Source organism: Benincasa hispida, unplaced genomic scaffold (assembly GCF_027475165.1).
Source record: "Benincasa hispida cultivar pf3 unplaced genomic scaffold, pf3_genome.v1.1 HicScf920, whole genome shotgun sequence".
Classification (NCBI taxonomy): domain Eukaryota; kingdom Viridiplantae; phylum Streptophyta; class Magnoliopsida; order Cucurbitales; family Cucurbitaceae; genus Benincasa; species Benincasa hispida.
In genome coordinates this window covers 30,566-51,037 of record NW_028327065.1, presented here as the reverse complement: position 1 = coordinate 51,037, position 20,472 = coordinate 30,566, and the positions used below count along the sequence as shown (strand labels likewise).

Here is a 20,472-nt window from a genome sequence, read left to right as displayed (position 1 = left end):
CTTTATATAAGTCAAAGGTAAAGCATATTGGTTGGTCATGACAACTCAACAAAATCACTATCGAATAAAGATAAAAGTATTGTATTGATTTGTTATCACATATGGTAAGCATGAGGCAATATGTTGTGACATTCGATTCAACATAAAACAATAGCTCCATTGGTAGTTTTTTTTTTTTTTTTTTTTTTTTTTTTTTTTTTTTTTTTTTTTTTTTTGATAATGCGTAGTGGCAAGATTGAACATCTAACCTATAGAAATTGGATTCTAATTTAAATAATCATTTAATAGTTATCCATTAAATATTAGTTGATAATAAAAGAGAGTGTTTGGGGTGGAGAGGTGAGATGAGATGAGTTGAGATATGAACTCAATTCATTGTTTGGGAGGCTAACATCGTATGTCACCGACATTTTATACCATGTCTACCAATAGTACACTCAGTTCTCGTCACTACTGATGTCTCATTGCTCAACTCTGGCGACCACCTTCAACGACCAACTTCAGTGACCACCTTTGACACCCAACTCCAGCGACCACCTCCGAAAGTCACTTGGCAACTACCACCTGCAGCCAACTCTGGCAACATCCAATTACCACTATTGAGGGCCAACTCCGATGACCTCCTATGGCAGTCACTCCACCAACTCTTGACCATTATTTTAAATTATTACTACTACAAATTTGAGCTTTGTTGACACACGATTTTTTGTTTTGTTGATGCTTGTGACATAAAACCGTGAATAAAACCTTAATTTAAATTTCAAAGTAACTATTGATTTAAAAATACATATAAAACATGATTAAATGTTTATATTTAAGTTGACACAAAAAATTGTCAATAAAAACACCTTTGTTGACACAAAAGTACGTAAGTTATGCCAGAACGTTGAATTCCTGATTTTTAATTAGTTCATAGTATTTTTATAGTCGTTCTTTATAGGAATTTAACATTAATAAAATCACTTTTATCATGTAAAAATTCAAACAAACTTGTATGTAAAAAACTTTTGAGAAAATTTTGTTAGACACACGAATGTTTTTATTTTAAAAAGAATATCAAAAGTGCTAAAAATAATTATTCAACTAGACGTCACATGCATAATTTTGTAAAATGATTGCTCATACATTGTCCAAAAGTAAACCCTAAATCTCATATCCTAAAACTTCCAACAATATATGTATGGTTAAACAAAAAAAAAAAAAAATGCGTGCATGCGTGTGTGAATAAAAAAATTTCAAACAAAAATGATTATCATACAAACAGATTATTTATGTATTAAAAAACTGCACCAGATATCCTTTAGATATTAACTCAGCATCGCATACATATGAACTCCACAGACATACAAACTTTAGAGACATTTAAACTATAGACATGAACTCAACGCAGTGAGCCAAACAACTCCTTCTTGATTTATTTATTAACATTTTTTATATTATTTTTTTCTATAATTAAATAATATTATAATACATTACATAATACATATTCTATTTTTCAAAAAAGAAATTGGATTTATGACATGACATACTGAAGTTCTAAGGGGGCGTTTGGAGCAATTAATTGGTTATTATAATCCTAGGTTATTATAGTTTGATTATAATAGTTTGTGTTTGGGTATAAATTATTTTAGTTTTGGTTATAATAGTATGTGTTTGAGGGGTAAACTATTTTAGTTTGAGAAGGAAATAGTAAACACTGTAGCAATGAATAAAAAAAATGATAAAGGTAAAATAGTAAAAACTGTAGCAAATGATGATTTTGAAATAGTGTTGAAAGTAGCTAATTAAGGAATACAAAATAGTATCTATTGTAACAAGGGGTGGTATTATAGTCTTAGGATAATCTTCACTCCAAACACACCCTAAGTGTTTTTATATTTATTTAATATAATTCTAATACTTTAAAATTCAAAATTCAAAACTTAGATACAACGAAAACATAAAAATGTTATTTTTTACAATTTGCATTATTTGGATCACAATATCCAAAAACTTTTTTCAGAATCAAAATTCAGATTGTCTGTTAAACACAAATTTGCTAAATTCGGCAAATCTATAAACATAAAAAAAATTCAGATTGTCTACCAAACATGTTCTTAATTATCATACCAATCAAAATGGAATTTCTTTTATTTATTTGAAATAGAAAAAGATAAAATAAAATTGTGAAATCAACAAGAGCGTTGACATAGTGCTTGTACTATCGATCTCGAAGTCTGAGGTTCGATTCCCCACTCCACACTTTAATTAATTACAATACCTTCCAAAAATAAAATAAAATAAAATAAAATTGTGAGATGAAGGAGAATGACTAGTAAGAACAAGATTGTTGACTTGACATATTTTCAAACATAACGGTCAAATTTCTGCTGTTTGCATTACGATCACTAACCGGCTAGATGGTGCTGCCCGCAGTCAGTTTCTAAGAATTATCTTCAATTTTGCAGCCACCTCAATAAGCTTTCCTCTTTTCTCTCTCTTTTTTCACCTTCTTACAAGATAATTATAAAAAAATACAAGTCATCTCACTATTCTATTTAAGAGTTAATAGAATTTTAATAGTAGAGACCAAATTAAATGAACTAGAATGAATGTTTTTGAAAGTTTAAAGATAAAAATAAAACAAGATACAAAGCTTAAGGACCAAAATAGAATTTAAATCTAAAAATAAATTGCCACGTTAGCTCTCATTAGCCACATTGATACTGAAAACCTTACAAGTCACTAAAATGCTATTAAATTCAAACATTATGATTATGAGTTAAAATGTCGATTTGAAAATTTATGAATTAAAATATCGCTAAATCTAAATCTTTAGAATAAAAGTTGTGCAATCCTTGCATTTGAAGAATTGGAGAGCGAGAAACCCAGCGAGCGATGCTAGCGAGATTGAGGCTGGCGAGAGTACAGAGAGCGAGATCCCTGGAGAGAGCGAGATTGAAGGAAAATTGGAGAGAGCGAGAATTGTAGCGAGAAAGTTAGAGAGAGCGAGAGTAAAGAGGGCTACTTAGCGAGACCTGGAGCGAGCGGGAGCGGGAGCGAGAGCGAGAGCGGGAGCCGTTACGATGAAAAGCCTTAAGCGAGCGAGCGCGAGTGAGCGGGAGCGGGAGCGAGAGCCCTTACGATGAAAAGCCTTAAGCAGCGAGCGAGAGCGAGAGCGAGAAAGCTGGAGAGAGCGAGACGGAAGAGAAAATTTGAGAGCGAGAGTGGAGAGAGCGGCAAGAAAGCTGGACAGAGTTTGATTTAGGTTTCAAAATGTAACGATTTTACTCTTGAGATTTGAAATTTGTTTTTATTTGATCCATACGTTTCAAGATTTACATTTTTAACCTCGATTTTTTACTAGCTACTTACTTTTTGTATTTGGTGTTAATGTTTATTACTTAATTTAAAAGAATACAAAGAATTACAATTAGTTAAGTTTTACTATCTTTATCTGTATTAAATTTTAAATTCACTTCATAATTATTTTAAATTAATTAATAGACATTAATGCCAATAACTAAAAATGAGCATTTAATGAAAAATTGAAGTTAAAAGTATAAGTCTTGAAATATAGAGACCAAATCGAAACAAAACTTAAATCTCAGTGGTAAAATTGTAACATTTTGAAACCTAGTTAGGGATTTCAAAACTAAACTCAAAACTTGAGGACTAAAAATGTAACATTTTGAAACTATTTCAAAATTGAGGAAAGAAATATGTATTTTTCCTTAAAATATATCAATGAGTAGAAATTCTTCAGAATGTTGGACAAAATCGATAGATGAAATGATGTAATATCGATCTAGAACCAAAATTTAGACCACCGTATTAATTAAGGTCATCACTACGTCATTATGGATTTCGATTTCTATTTGAAATTCTAAAGAATTTCTCATTCGAGATTAGTTTTGAAACAATAAATATGATAATTGAAGACTAAAATGCAACTTTTGAAAATATATTATTATTATTTGAAGAAAAAAAGTATGTGATTATTTTTTAGACAAAGGGTATGGTCAAAAGGTCATTATTATCACTAATCCAGCCTTATTTTTTTTTGAGTTCGAATTGTATTATATTTTCTAATTTTTCAAACTTAGTTCAAATTTATTCTAATTGGATCATTAGACCTTCATTTATTTAGTTCATCTTTAATATTTTCACAACTACTATTTTACTTTTAGCTGCCAACTTTATAGATTAGAAAGTTAATAAGAGATAGTTATTTTGAAATAGTATTTACTGTAACAAGAGATAGTTATTATAATCTTATGGTCTCATCCGCCTCTTAATAGTAAAAGTAACGTAAGAGTGATTTTGAAAGGATTAAAAATACTTTATTATTATTAATAAATAAAAAAAACAAATACATATAAGTATAAGTTGAAGTTTCCAAAATTTAAATAAATAATTTAAAAAGAATCCCTAGTTGAATAATAATCCTCCATCTTTGCCTTTTTCTTCCCTTACTCATTCCCTGCAGCAGCAAACCCCAGAAACCACCTCTCTTTCTTTCTCTCTCCTTCCTATAAAAACACAGACAAGCCCCATTTGAATCTCTGCTTTCTCCTAACAAAAAAATAAAAAGTAAAAAAGCTGATAAAAGTGACAATAAATTTGATAAAAATAAATAAATATTTAAAAAATAATTTCCAGCTGGAGAGTGTTTGTTATTTATTAGCAAAACTCAACGGGCCAAAATTTTGAAACCCTACTCCTCAGACGTTGTACTTCCTCCAAAATTTTGAAACCCTACTCCGATCCCCTCTCTCCCATTGTCGCTCCCTTCGTCGCCGTTACAGGGCCAGACCTTCCTCACTTTCCATTCTCATTTCATTGTCGCTCCCTTCGTCGCCGCACTCTGCTCCTTCGACGATGACGCCATTGCTCGCCAAGTCACTGATCTTGTTCGTCGATGTTACTGAAGTTAACGGTGATGGATCTCTTTGCGACGACTTTATCGCCAGAGTTTCGGATCGGCTTTCTTCTGGCGCGTTGTCTTGGAGCCGCCGTCAGGTGTATAATATGGTAATCTTGTTTGTTCTACTGTTCTAGATTCGTGCGTATTTCGTTGTCAAAGGAGTGTGATTTTTTTTCTTTTTCCATTTGTTCCTTTTAGCTTCATTGTTATAGAATGCTTAGGTCTGCCTGTAGTGTTAATAAGAGACTGATTTCACTTCAACAGGCAGGAAACCAATTACACATGTTTTTTCTTCGTTTTGTTTTTTACTTTTTTTTTTTTTTTAAAAATTTCGGGGAGGAGTAAAAAATTGGCTACTACTGCCAGACCACTTTCTCAGAGTTTAGTGGACACTTAACGAACCAGCCAAACAAATGACAATGAAAAGGAAAGTTACAGCAATAAATTCATAATGCTACAACAACCAAAGGAAACAAACATTACCTAATATCAAACTCTTCAGATTTCTGTACAGCTTCTTCAGAAATCTGTACAGCTTTAAACTATCGGACAACAAATTTCCATGGCCAAATTAAGAACAACGATGGCCTCGTGTCAAATCTCGTGCCAGGCCTTGAATTACCAAGGTGATAAACTGAATAATTCGAAAGAAGCAAATTATTTTGTACTGCGCATATGCATTTTTTATGACAAGTTCTGAATTACTCTTCATATGCAGCAAGGAGATACGGGGAGAGATCCTCTTTGTTCTATATAAATTGACCACAATTCAATATGCAGCTAACCATAGCACTGAAAATGATATTCTCTCTGCATTTTGCCCAGAACTTCTGTTTCTATCTCTGGAGGCGCTCATGAAGACTCAAAATGATGATGTCCGATTGAACTATGTAGGTTTGTCAACTTCTTCAAAACCACTTTTTTTTTTTTTTTTGTGTTTCCTAGACCGAACATGATGGCTAAATCTTCTTTCTGGTTTATAATTTGTAGCTGGTGGTGCATGAGTTTGGGTGATATTTTTGAATGTTTGCATTTGCGTACAAATGAAGCCCAGTTTCTCATTTTTCATCTTCTTTTATCTGATGTGTATTGATTTGTATACTGACAACTACCAGAATAAATGTTTTAAAAAAAAAGCTATGAAAAGCTATGTCATAATGGATGGAAAACTGAAAATGATGTATTGATTTGTATACTCATCTTCTTTTATCTGATGTGTATTGATTTGTATCTAACTATTCATGTTCATTCATTCATTGTGCATCACTACTAGAATAAATGTTTTAAAAAAAAGCTATGCAACATAATTATTTCCAACCTTGAGAATACTACATGATCATTCTATACTGACAAATAACTTGAATGCTTTGAGAAAATACAAGAAATGGATACTCGTGGTATTATGTCATAATGGATGGAAAACTGCATACCTTAATGGTTGCAACAAGGCCCAACCTGAAACACAATAAAGCTGCATTAGTCCTTTCTAAATGTAGTAAACTCATAGCTTTATTGAAAATTATAAATCTCTCTGCTTATCATAACTAAGCAGCCCCAAAAGAAATTAATTTTATCAGTACAAGAACAGCATAAAATGAACTAAAATATGAAAACCCCATAGAAAGATCCATGACCATCTTGTGGCAAGGCCGATAACAGAAAATTTTCAAACACTCTATGGAAGGAGTAGAAATTAAGTTTATTCACTACTTAAATCCCAATTAGAGTAGTGGCCCAAAATGAATAAAAAATTTGAAATTCCAAAGCAACAAGATAAATCGACCTATTTGAGCTCGGACTTAGGATATGCCATTCCACCAACAAAGTTGCTTGCCAGGATATTGAAGAAAGAAAGCAAAAGCTAAAAGAAAATGCAACTCAAAACATTTTGTTCATGTGCAAGTTTTTTCCAGACTTGAAGAACCATTTTACAAAATTCAGCTCAACCACATAGCTGTGCATCTACAGTATGGTTATAGGTTTCAATTCGATATTCTACCCCCAAAAGATATACCCAGATGACTTTTCATCTACCCGACCGACTTCTTAGCTCAACTCTAAGTTTCTAAATTCTGATTAGTCAATCCCGTAAACAAGATAAGATCACTTATCCAAAGATTTTAATCGACTTCTTTTCCAATAAATTAACAAACGCTGCCCTGAATGACTAAAATTTTGCAATGGCATATCAACTCTTAAGTTTCTATCAAAGGTCCTCTGCTTTCGTCAGACTAAGATCTCCAACTTAACACTGTGGAGCTAATAATTAGTTATCTGTCCTCAGAGGGCACTTCCATCAAGCCAAACCAACTATTGGTTGAAGAAAATATAGTGGATTATGTATTTGAGATATTACGATTTTCAGGTGAGCAATCGTAGTCCTGAAAATTCTGAACAAGCATAATCTGTTAGGGATAAAGATATCTAGCTATTTTTTTTAGATCGAAAGGACACAGATGTACAACCTATGAAACAAATCCTAATCGTAGTCTTGAAAATTCTTGAACAAGCATAATCTGTCAGAGATAAAGACATCTAGCGATTTTTTTTAGAACTCAAGGACACATATGTACAACCTATAAAATAGTTCCTGTTCAAGTAAGGTCGTAGATATCTAGCTATTTTTGTGTTGGTAAATACATGAAAACTAGTCAAGGTCATAGATATCTAGCTATTTTTGTGCTGTTAAATACATGAAAACTAGACATTCTTTTTTCAAAATAGAACATATGCCAGAAACTTCGAATTCTAGGATAATGAAATGAGTTGCACATTGCTGAAGGTAAGGATCCCTTAACAAGGGCTTGCGTCTTCAGGCCCTTGATCTTCTTTCAAGAGCTGAATTGCCCTTCAATCAAAGGCTTGCGGTCGGTTTTGCAACACTAATTCTAGTGTTGGGTCATGTTGCTGAAGTTCCTTTCCATCCAATTCACAGCCAAACACTTGGTCTCATTTTGAAATGCATTTCTCAGTGTCCTGGAGTAGTGGTTGTATCTCGTATTGAAGAACTAGTTCTTATTTTGACGAGTATGCTCCGTAAGAATGTGACTGGGGAGATGGGCATACATCCAGACACATTTGCAACAACCCGTGCAATCCTGGTCACGATTATGAAGTCTCCATCTCATAGGGTGCCACATCTAGCAACATCAATTCAAGAAGTATTAGAACATGTAGTTTTATTTCGTCTTAGTACATTCGAAACACAACCAGGTCAACTTTTACATTCTTTATACCTTCTCAAGGAGTTCTATATATATAGTCATGTCAATACTGTCATGGACAACTCTATCACCAAAGAAATGAAAAATTGTGCTCTTGATGTATGTACAACACACTACCTTGGCTTTTAGCAACTATCAATGTAACTGAAGAGGAACTTGTTTTGGTTTCTACTTGGACAGAAAAGCTCCAATGATTCAGATCTTTCTTCTTGTTAGTCTGCTGTTTTGTTGTTACTATATGTAAGTTCATTACATGATGATAGGTAACACACTTTTGTTTCTTCTTTCTTGTATCCTCTTTTTGGTATATATCTGTTGTCTATGTACTCACCACATGAATACCTCTTTGCCAGACTTGTTGATGAGAAGATGGTTTAGCATGTTCCAGTATATTCTTGTCATCAAAAGTGGCTTACTATGTGGATACCATGACCCATTTATGGTCACACAAATGGTGAATATATATGGGTTTTGTAGGTCTGTTGCTGATGCTAGTTGCCACACTTCCTACAGTTCAGAAGTCGAAAGAATATTGTTCTAATTGGTGACTGAAAGTGAGTGGGATATGCATTCTTCAAGGATTCATAGACCATCATTAGTATGGTTGTTTAAGCAAGAGAAAATCAGAAATCCATTATGTTATCAGGTTTTGAAAATATGCCAAATCCATTATGAACTTTTCCTGTTTTACTTAAACGCTCCTGTTTTTTTTTTTTTTTTTTTGTGTGTGTAAGACTCTGTTATCTATATTCCCCTTCTTTCTATTGTTTTCAAATTAGGAGTAAGAATATGAAGACCCGAGTGATTGGTTGCCCAAAAACTATTGATGGTGATCTCAAATCCAAAGAGGTCCCCACAAGTTTTGGATTTGATTCTGCTTGCAAGGTACTCATTTCTCTTTGTAACTGCTTTAGAATTCATATTTCGTTTGGACTCAACTTTGGTGACTGTTGCAAAGTTGAAGTAGTTTCTTCAAGAATTCAAGGAAAAAATGGAATGTCGCATTCATGAGATGAGACGCTTAATAGGCTCTTCTGATGTTTATGCAGATATATTCAGAAATGATTGGTAATGTGATGGTTGATGCTCGATCTACAGGAAAATATTACCACTGTAAGCATTTTACTTAATGAAATTGAAACTAAAAATAGTTCTGATGTGCTGACATGTTCATAATAACTGAAATATTGACATTACCAGTATTTCAAGTTCAGCTATGTCCACTTTTTTAAAAATATATATTTATAAATAAGTAGATAATATCAATAATAAAGCCCATCTTGTTGCCTCATCTGTAAAAAACAGAGCACTTCACGGCTACTCAATTTTATTAACCTAATGTGAGATTGTACTTTTTTATTGTTGTGATGTTGATACCTTTTTTTTCTCACTCAAGTTTCAAGTTTATTATCATATTGCATTAACAGTGTACATATATCCACAGTTGGACGACTTATGGGTCGTGCTGCTTCTCACATCACACTAGAGTGTGCTTTGCAAACTCATCCAAATATTATTATTATTGGAGAAAAGGTAGCTGCTTTATTTAAACTACTTAAGATAGAAACCTTTGTCAAGGAGGACATTTATCTCCACATGCTTTACCAGATAGAAATCTTTGTCAAGAAGGGCATTTACCTCCACATGCAACCCTAGGGTTGTTTATTCCCTTTGAGAACTAGATTTTGTCTCAGTAATAACTAATAATCTCTGCAACAGATACTCTCATGTAAACATGAAAATTGAAATTGTTGAGTCAGTTAATATATCCTGTTTCAGAATTTCATCTTCTTGCATTTTTACATAGAATGGTAAATATCAAACAAAACTTAGGGTAAAGATAAAAATTTGTGATAAACAAAAGATTCATGGAATTAGGTTGAAACTTTTAATATGGTGTAATGGAACTAAGGATTGACATCCCATATCATATTCAATTGCCTAAGTGATATCGGATGCCTTTTTTTGTCAGCTTTGAAAAATTTGTTCTCTACCACCTAGTTGTAGTTGACTCATAGAGATTTATTGGTTTTGAATGTATGCAGGCGACAAAATTTCCAGACAAAAAATAATTTGTTTTGAATGTTGACTCATATATTAATAGAGCTTTAGTTTATAGGGTACATCGAATTTACAATGTGTTTTGCAGGTTGCGGCTAAGAAGCTTACCTTGAAAAACGTTACAGACTATATTATCGATGTAATTAGTAAATGTTTTGAACTTGGTTATTAATTATGGTGTTGTACTTATTCCTGAGGGTTTGATTGACTTCATTCCGGAGGTATTTCTTTTGTTATTGTAAATAATTGTGTTTATTTCTTTTGGTTGTATGCTCACTATCCACTAAACCCAAGATTCTTGGGATCAATATGTCATTCTTGAACTGATATCATATATAGCTCACTTTCTACAGGTGCAACAACTTATTTCGGAACTCAATGAAATTCTTGCCCATGATATTATAGATGAGGATAGGTTATGGAAAAAGAAATATTATAGATGAGGATAGGTTATGGAAAAAGAAACTTACTACTCAATCTCATCACCTTTTTGAATTTTTTCCACAAGCAATCCAAGAACAATTGTTGCTTGAAAGAGATCCACACGGAAATGTCCAGGTAATTGTTTTTTCTTTTTGTTTTATACATGTCTTTCCATGTAACTGAGTTGGAAAAGAGAAGGCAAGAAGGTGCATATAATGGGTGGCCAATTCAAGTGGCAGTCACATTTCTTTCGGTACTTATTCTATTCGTGCTTGAACTTTTGCTGTTTTACTTATACGCTCCTGTTTAATAATTTAGTGATAACACATTATTTATTTAGCACTTGGGTAGTAGGCAAGTCAGTTGAGATCTGAAAAACATGTATGTTGGTAAATGCATTGAGATCTTTTAAATTCATATTTGATAATTAGGGAATACCAAGTATCTAGACTTCCATTACCCACGAACTTTGATTCAACTTATTGCTATGCTTTGGGTTACACTACTGGAGCTCTCATCCATTCTTGAACTCTTGCAAATGAATTGATAGTTGATCAATATGTTGATTCATTTTCCCCAACGAACGTTGGATTTATTTTATTGTTTTCTTTATATCTGCTACAGGATCTAAATAGTCATTTTGGTGGATTCTTTAATATGTTTTAATCTCATGATGGGTATAGGACTCATCCATTGATTCTCTTGAATCAACCTTTCGTGATCGTGTTTCATAACCAAAAGAGTAATTTTGTGTCTTGAACATTTTTCTTGGGCTGTAAAAATCCATTCTTGATGATTCTTGATAATTCTTTAATTCATCTAACTCCCAATCTTCACGTTGATATCTTGAAACATGGGTTTGATTGGATCTTTGGACCTTTTTCGATATTTTTGCCTTCTTATCCCACCCCAAATTGCCTTAGAAACATCATTGGAGTCACTAGAATCACTAGAATTAAATTTCCAATGTGGATAATGATAGGTGCTTTGAGAAAATCGAGCATGGACAAAATTAGTATGTTGGAATTCTTCTTTTGAACCACTTGAGTCAGAATTCCAACTTTGTTTTTGGAAGTAAATTTTATTTTCTTGCCTATACCAACTGCTGATTTTTTTTTTCTTGGACGTCTTCTTTGATCGATAATAGTCAATTCTTGCAAAATCTTGATAAATCCTCGGTTTCTTCTTTCTTTCTTGGAATTTCAAGGGTTCCTCCTAATTAGATGTTAGTTGTTCGACAATGAGGAAAACTCACAAAGCTTCCTTTTGTGATTGACGTCACTAAGAGTTTCTTGGAGTTCCACTGGCGGCAGTCAATATTGGCCCACGGATGCTCTGGTACCAAATTGATGTCTCCTAAAGGAGATAAAAGGAGAATTCTCTCCAAGAATCAAGATTATGAATATTTTATTAGAATGAATAAAGTGTTTGATACAAGAGGGGAAGGTTCCTATTTGATGAAACAAAGAGAAGAGAAGAACACAACATTTTACGTGGAAAATCCTAGAACAGGGAGAAAAAACCACGATGCAATCACTCTTTTTATTATTATTTTCTATGTTTCATACAGAACAGGGCACAAATATAAATAGAGATGTAGGAAACCCTAATACAGACTAGGGTAAGATGAAACTACTAAAATGCCCTTAGGGTTCAAAAGTGAAGTCCTTTTTTATTTTCAACACTCTCTCTCAAATTGGGGCATAGATGTTAGTAAGACCTAACTTGCTGACACAAAAATCAAAACTCTGTCTGTTAAGTCCTTTTGTCTATGAAGATGTTTGTGACCTGTTGACCGAAAGAGATGTATTGAATGTAGATACTGTCACTGTCCAATCTTTCTTTGATGAAGTGTCTATCGATTTCAACGTGTTTGGTTCTATCATCTTGAACCAGATTATTTGCTATACTTATTGCAGTTTTGTTGTCACAGTAGAGCTTCATCAGATGATCACAATCCCGACACAGGTTTGACAAAACTTTCTTTAACCAGATTTCTTCACATATTCCCAGACTTATAGCCATGTATTCTGCTTCAACACTGCTTCTAACAACCACCATTTGTTTCTTACTTCTCCAAGTGACAAGATTTCCCCACAAAAAGGTACAGTACCCAAATGTGACTTTTTGTCTACAATAGAGCCTGTCCAGTCAGTGTCAGTATAAGTGAGATACCTCGTTTGTCAGTTTTCTTGAACATCTAACCCTTACTGGGAGTAGTTTGTAAATATCTTAGGATGCGTTCAACAACCTTCATATGCTCTTCATAGTGCTTGCATAAACTGGCTTACCACACTGACGACGTAGGATATGTCTGGTCTAGTATGGGATAGGTAAATTAGTTTCCCTACTAAACATTGATATCTTTCTTTATTAACAGGAAAGTTAATAGAGTCGCCAAGCTTGGTATTGACTTCTACGGGGTTATCAACTTTGCATCCAGTTATACTTGTTTCTTTTATCAAGTCAAGTGTGTATTTCTGTTGAGAGACTGAAATTCCCTCTTTTAATCGTGCTACTTTCGTCCCAAGAAAGTACTTGAATCTTCCGAGGTCTTTAATCTCAAACTCCTTAGCCATTTTCTTTTTCAGTCTGTCAATCTCTGTAGTATCATCGGGATAACACAATATCATCCACGTATACAATGAGAACGACACTCTTTCCTGACACTGACCTTTTTGTAAGCAGAGTGTCCCTGAGTATAACCTTGAGATTTAACGAAGGTAGTAAACCTGTCGAACCACGCTCTTGGAGACTATTTTAATCTGTATAATGACTTTCTTAGCTTACACCCTTCGTGATCAAACTGAGCTTCAAAACCTGGAGGACTCATGTAGACTTCCTCTTTTAACTCACCATTGAGAAATGCATTTTTCACATCTAGATGATGGAAGGGCCAGTCTTTGTTCACAACCATGTCGAACTGTGTTTAGTTTTGCAACCAGAGAAAAAGTCTTAGAGTAGTCTATTCCAAAGGTCTGAGTAAATCCTTTAGCAACTAGCCTGACCTTATAACTGTCAAGCGTCCCATCAGACTTGTACTTTATGGTGAACCCCTATTTGCATCCAACCGTCTTATGCTCTTTAGGAAGAGACAGACGATCCCAAGTATTGTTTTTCTCAAGAGCCCTCATTTCTTCCATAATTGTAGTTTTTCACTCGGGGATTTCCATTGCTACTTATAAATTATTTGGTATCGTTACTGTTTATAGACTTGTAGTAAGAGCTCTGAACTCAGGTGAAAGGTTACCATACGACAGATAACTCCGCATTGGGTGCTTAAGGCAGGACTTGATTCTTTTTCTTAAGGCAATAGGAAGATCAAGGGAGGAATCTCCACCTTTTACTCTATCTGACCTTCCATTAGAAATTCCACACTTAGTCTCTAGCGTAGAGTTCCATTCTGATAAGCAAATAGTGACAATCATAAGGAGTTGGCCAAGTAAGCAATATTGAGGTTCTAAAAGATGAAAGTGAAGTTCAACAATCTCAAACCAGCTCAACTGAAGCTCGTGGTGAAAATCATTGTAAGAACTTTTCAAGTCAATCCAATCATGAGGCAATCATTATGCCTCAAGGACCAATGTCAAGAGCTAAAAAACTTGAAGAGGGATTAAACGCTTGCTTCCAAGCTAAATTTCCAGCCCATCACGAAGAGTTGCAACCCTTGAAGCTCCAAGAGTCACTTGGGCACCCAAAAGTCCTAATGAATCTGCAAAATTCAGATTCATCCCCGTGTTTAATGCTTGATGTATTAATTTATTTCAATGTATTTACATTTATTAAGGTTCATGTATGTCCTCAAAGAGTTTTTATTGAATTTAGTCAATTAGGTGAAAAGTTGTCTTTTCAAATTGTCTTCTCCATCAGTATAAATACCTATGTAGTTTGGTCATTGGAACACACTTGAGATTGAATGGAATTTCATTAAAGGTTTTGTCTTTCAAGCTTTATGCTTTTTCTTTGTATTTTTGTGTTTAAAATGCATGTATTAGAACTTTCAATCTAGTTTGATCAATTAGATTGTGGAGAGTTCGAATTCTTGAAGTTAGGAATAAGTTTTCCTTTCTTGTTGATCATCGATCAATCTTCCAAGCCAAATATGTTTAGCTTTCTTGGGGTTGCTTACTAAATAGTTAATTGGGGTTACTTTTATTATCGTTGTGAGGTTTCACCTAGAATAAAGGGGTTCTCATACGTGATTGAGGGCCCACAACGATAATAAGAATAACCCCAATAACTATTTAATAAGCAACCCCAAGAAAGCTAAACATATTTGGCTTGGAAGATTGGTCGATGATCAAGAAGAAAGGAGAACTTGTTACTAACTTTAAGAAGTCGAACTCTCCACAATCTAATTGATCAAACTAGATTGAAAGTTCTAATACATGCATTTTAAACACAAAAATACAAAGAAAAAGCATAAAGCTTGAGAGACAAAAACTCTAATGAAATTTCATTCAATCTCAAGTGTGTTCCAATGACCAAACTACATAGGTATTTATACTAATTGAAAAGACAACTTGAAAGGACACAATTTTTCACTTAATTGACTAGGTTCAACAAAAACTCATGAACCTTAATAAATGTAAATACATTGAAATAAATTAATACATCAAGCATTAAACACGGGGATGAATCTGAATTTTGCAGATTCATTAGGACTTTTGGGTGCCCAAGTGACTCTTGGAGCTTCAAGGGTTGCAACTCTTCGTGATGGGCTGGAAATTTAGCTTGGAAGCAAGCGTTTAATCCCTTTTCAAGTTTTTTAGCTCTTGTCATTGGTCCCTGAGGCATAATGATTGCCTCATGATTGGATTGACTTAGAAAGTTCTTCCAATGATTTTCATAACGAGCTTCAGTTGAGCTGGTTTGAGATTGTTGAGCTTAACTATCATCTTGTAGAACCTCAATATTTCTTACTTGGAATAGTTGCTTCAACTTGTTTATTCCCAGCCATATCAGCCACAACTTTCTTGGTACAATCATTAGTTTTGCGATTTTCTTCCACAGTACACATATCATTTTTAGCACAAATACCAATATTATCAGAGACGAGTATGAGCATCATTATCATTCTCAACACAAATATCGAGGTTATTAAAGACAAAAGTATGAGTACCTTGGGCTAATGTTGGGTCGTACTCATAGATCGTTACCGGAGAAACAATAGGTGGCACAATTTCCTTCTTGAGATTCTTCCTATAGTATGTTATCCATGGACCTATTTGGTAGGTAAGACAGTGACAGTGTCGGTAATATTCAAGATAGGATCAGGAAAGGAATCAGAAAAGATCGAAGACGGGGGCCAATTAGTCTCTTCATTAGAGCTCTCCCCCTGAAAATGACTAATAGAAAAGAAGGGTTGATCCTCTTGAAAGGTGACATTTATCGAAATAAAATACTTGTGGGAGGGTGGATGAGAACACTTATACCCACGTTGATGGAGAGGATAGCCAACGAAGACATATTTCTAAGCACGAGGAGTAAATTTTGTCTTTTAACGCAACTACGCGCATCAATGCATACTCAACCTTTGCATGCAGCGCCTCGCGCGCACACTTGTACAACCCTCGTGCGCAACCTAGCGTACACACCCATGCAACGCCTTGCGTCATTCTGCCTTTGCGCGCATCTGTAGCCTTCCCGGTTGAGTTGCCTGCGTGCTCAACTGTTCCAGCTACATGCTTATTCAACCCCAGCTACATGCTTATTCAACCCAAAAATACAAATTCAACTTCAAGCTGAATTTACTTATTTTTCCAGACATTATTTTGGGAAATTTCCTTCTACAAACTTGTTTAAAATCGTTTTAACTTACTTACCTTAAAATTTGAGCTTCAAATTCTTCACGATATGGTCAGAATTTTTCAATCTTCACACCTTGCTCAAAATCACCTGAGAGCTTGACCTCTTGAGGAAATCTTCTGATGTCAACTCGAATTCTTAAGAATTTCCTTCCAGCAACCTCATAGCTTCATCTACACTCCTCAAGCCTTCAAATGGCTGTGGAATCACCCGTTTAACACTAGAGAATTGTCCAAACCAAGTTCTTGAACTGAGGCTTCCCTTTTAGATTAAGAGATGCATGACCTTAATTACACTTAGGCTGCCACCTATCCCACTAAGTCAACATTAAACCTTCTAATCTCGACAACTGGCCACTACAATCAATGATTAAGCTGAAAAGCTTCCTCTAATCACCAACACATAGCTTACTAACTCTTACCAACGCATGGCTTTACTTGGACGCATACACCTCTTAGCTAGTGCACGTCTCAGCGCCCTTACTCGCACCCGATGCCTAGTCTCAAGATCATCGCATGGGCCTACTTTACACACATCCTTGCCCGACCATTGCACACCAATGCACGCACAAGCCGCATCGCTTAAGGCATTCTCGCCCATGCGCGCGTCCTTGCCCAACTAACCTCAACGTGAGGCTCGACTAGCGCATAGCCCATGCTAAACGCATGGCATCTTCTTCTCGGCCAACACTTAGCCAATGTTCTTCTTCACACCACTAGCTTTCATCTTAACCTTAAGATGCTTAGGCCATCGCACACCTCAGCATGACCGTCAATGCATCATGACCTTCAACACTTAGTCAAAATTTCTCTCATTAACCAAGCCTTCTTACTCTTCACTTAGCACCCGAGAGCCCTTAGTAATCAACACTTGAAATCATTTTTCTTTCCTTCCTTAGCATCCTCAAGCTTTCCCTACAACCTAGTATTAACTTACACTTCTTTCACTTAGCACCCGAGAGCCCTTAGTAATCAACACTTGAAATCATTTTTCTTTCCTTCCTTAGCATCCTCAAGCTTTCCCTACAACCTAGTATTAACTTACACTTAATCTTATATAACATACACAAGTAGAGAAAATAAGCTTCGGGGTTGACAAATATTTCTTGCTTTGCTTAATGAGATCCACAACTACTTTCCGTCTCAGGTTGTTAGTCTACATGACTCATTGAGTACTCATAGGCAATCATTTTAATACTCATATATTAAGCAAACAAAATAACTTCCACAAATTCTACTTAGATCATGATATTAATCTTCACCCTTACCCCATTAGAATTAGTTACTTATGACAAGAGATAAAGCCAAAGTGAGGATAGATAAGATGATGAAAGTGAACATGATGATATTAAAATAGTTGTTGAATACACAAATGAACTATCTCTTAAACAAAAGGCTACAACAACTAAGAAGATAGAGAAATAAGGTGAAGGGCAATTGTTAGTAATCTCTTGCTTCTCACAGATGAATGTTGAGGCTGCTTGTGATATAATGGTTGGATGAATGCAGAAAGCCCTTTTAGACTCTTGCTTCGGCGAAGCTTCGATGAAGAATCAGGGTGAAATATGGAGGTGGAATTCCCACTCTAATAAGTCGTTATCGTCTAACGTGGTAGGTGAGAATGTCAACATTGCTATCATGGTCAATATTCTAAATACTTGCGAGAAGATCCGCTGGTATTGACTCTGAGATCCCGAGGCATGCGACTAATTGTTTGTTCGTCGGGTAGGGGTTTTGCACATTTGATGTAGGTCCTACGATCAGTCTGCAAAATAGACACTTTGGTGCAACATAACTCATGATATGGGGTAGTAGATGTTTTTGAGATGCTTCACACAAGTTTAATAACATGAATACTTAAGAAGATTGACACATATTCTTCTTATCTATCATCATTATTCCAAGTAAAAGACTATAATAATTTGTATTTCTACAAGTTATCAGGTTGGCCGACACCTTTTGACATTTCACATGGGCAACCATTTGCTTTCCCATCTTTTCACGCAAGTCCACCCCTTCCTCAAGCCTCTTTCTCCATCCACCATAATTTTCCATCTACAAATTTCAGCACATCCAACCTCCTCGTCTCCCACTGACTTTGCCCACCAATGTTTTTGTCAGTTGTCATTTTTCCATCTGCCAGTCTCTTTGCCACCCTAACCAATGAACTACCGGTGTCTTCTCTCTCCATCGTGGTCAACTTATTGGGAAAAACCTTCCACTTCTATTGCATGAACAAGCAGAAAAATAACTAAAAAATTGAAAGAAAATAATAAAATTGGAAACACAATAATTAGCGTGAAAAACTCAAACTCAACGGAAAACAACAGCCCATCAAAGAGATTCATTATGCAAAAAATTGTTACATTCTCAGAATAATTCTCTCCTCGACCCCAATTATAACATCACTCTCAAAGCTTTTGACTACTCATACCCTTTTTCCCATTTTTGAACTAGAGAATGCAGAAGGGAATTTAACAAGACTTAACACACCTAAGCTTAAAATGTTTCTAACTGAGATGACTTGAAACCAAAGACATAGATTCCTTTTATAATGCTTGGAGCCCATGACTTTTTTGAGTTTTTCTGATGTGGGATGATTGCACTTTTACTATTTTACCAAAACCCAACACAACCTTCCACTACAACTTTGAGAAGCAATATTTTCTTCGTCCAATCATTGGAGACTTTTGACACATTCGGCTTCTTCAATCGAGTTGTCATTTGTCTGACACCACCTTTTCCATTGGTATTTTTCTCCTTTTTTCATTCCTTGCATCTCCAACTTTTTTCCTTTTTCATCATTCAAACGTTTTTATTTTGCTTGTCACTTTGCCTCCTTGACCTTACGTCCATCGGTGAGTTTTCTTTGCTTGTCTCGACCTTTTTTTTTATGGGTAGGTTTTCTTTTTGTCTTTCCTCCTCGACTTCTTCATCTTCCCCGTTTGGTTTCCATCTTCGATTGAACCATAAAGAGTTCTTCAGGTTTGAGACATTAGCAATCTTAGAATGATTGTCAATTGTAGATTTGTTTACAAACTTGAAATTCTCATTCCATTTTTGCGCTTTAAGTTTCTCGCAATTTCTCCTCCCGAATTTTTCTATTTGTCGTTATGCGCTTACAATCTGCAACCCAATTTTGCAGTTACTCCCACATCCATGGAGTTTCTCCTCTATCTGTCATATAACATTTGCGATTAGCAATTCGTTTTAGGCACTCGCTTCATGTCTATGGTTCTTGTTCTCCCATTGTCCAAAAGAAAAAAAGAAAGAAAAAAACAGTACTCCCAAGAAAGAACGAGCATTGATACCAATTTATTAGGATACTTCCTAATTAGAGCTCTTAAGAACAAGAAAATTCAAGAACACTCAAATATGGAAATATGCTATTTAATAAAAGTAACATGACAACCTAACCTTACGAGAGGGCTAGTCTCTCCCAAATTTACCAAATGAAATTCCAAAAAATTTGACACCCACTTCCCAACCCCACTCCCTCTATTTATCTATAAAGCATTGCCACTCCTAAGGTGGCCAAGTGTCGGTGTCGAACATGTGTCCGACACTGCCACGTCCTGACGTCGCCGACATGTGTCCGACACGCCTTATTTCATTATTGTTTTTTTAATTTTTGACACGCCCTGACACGACTGGACACTTAAGGGCACAACTGCGACACGTTCAAGACAATGGACCTACAAAATTAAAATGAAAAAACAATGAAACAACCATTTTTAAGCCCGAAGGCTTATAATATTAGCCCAATCGAAAACTTAGCTTTTATGGTAAATATGTAGAACTGACTGCACAATTTATCTACCCGTATCGCAATCATGTTAATTTTCTTGAAAGGATTTCTTGCTTTCACTTGTTAGAATTGTTAGTGTGAATATGTGCAGTCTTGATGCGAAGTGATTGCCATTTGAATGCAATTCTTGATTTAAATGCATTTTTGTTTTACCCGAGTGGTTTTGATATGATATGCAGTGGGAGGGATAAGATTGAAACTAGATCAGGTGAAACTCTTTCTTCCCAGAATTTTCATTTTGAG

The 20,472-nt window shown here is 35.0% G+C and overlaps 1 long non-coding RNA gene and 1 pseudogene across 2 annotated transcripts; both read left to right on the top strand.

Moving 5' to 3' along the window:
- LOC150029786 (pyrophosphate--fructose 6-phosphate 1-phosphotransferase subunit beta-like) overlaps nt 1–20,472 on the top strand; it is a 35,299-nt pseudogene that overhangs the window by 14,025 nt on the left and 802 nt on the right.
- On the top strand, nt 4,576–6,154 carry LOC150029787 (uncharacterized). 2 transcript variants are annotated; one of them, XR_016527328.1, is made up of 3 exons: nt 4,576–5,013; nt 5,732–5,796; nt 5,897–6,154. It is a non-coding gene; the product is annotated as an uncharacterized LOC150029787 (long non-coding RNA). The 2 variants fall into 2 exon arrangements; XR_016527327.1 differs by having other exon boundaries at nt 5,732–5,800.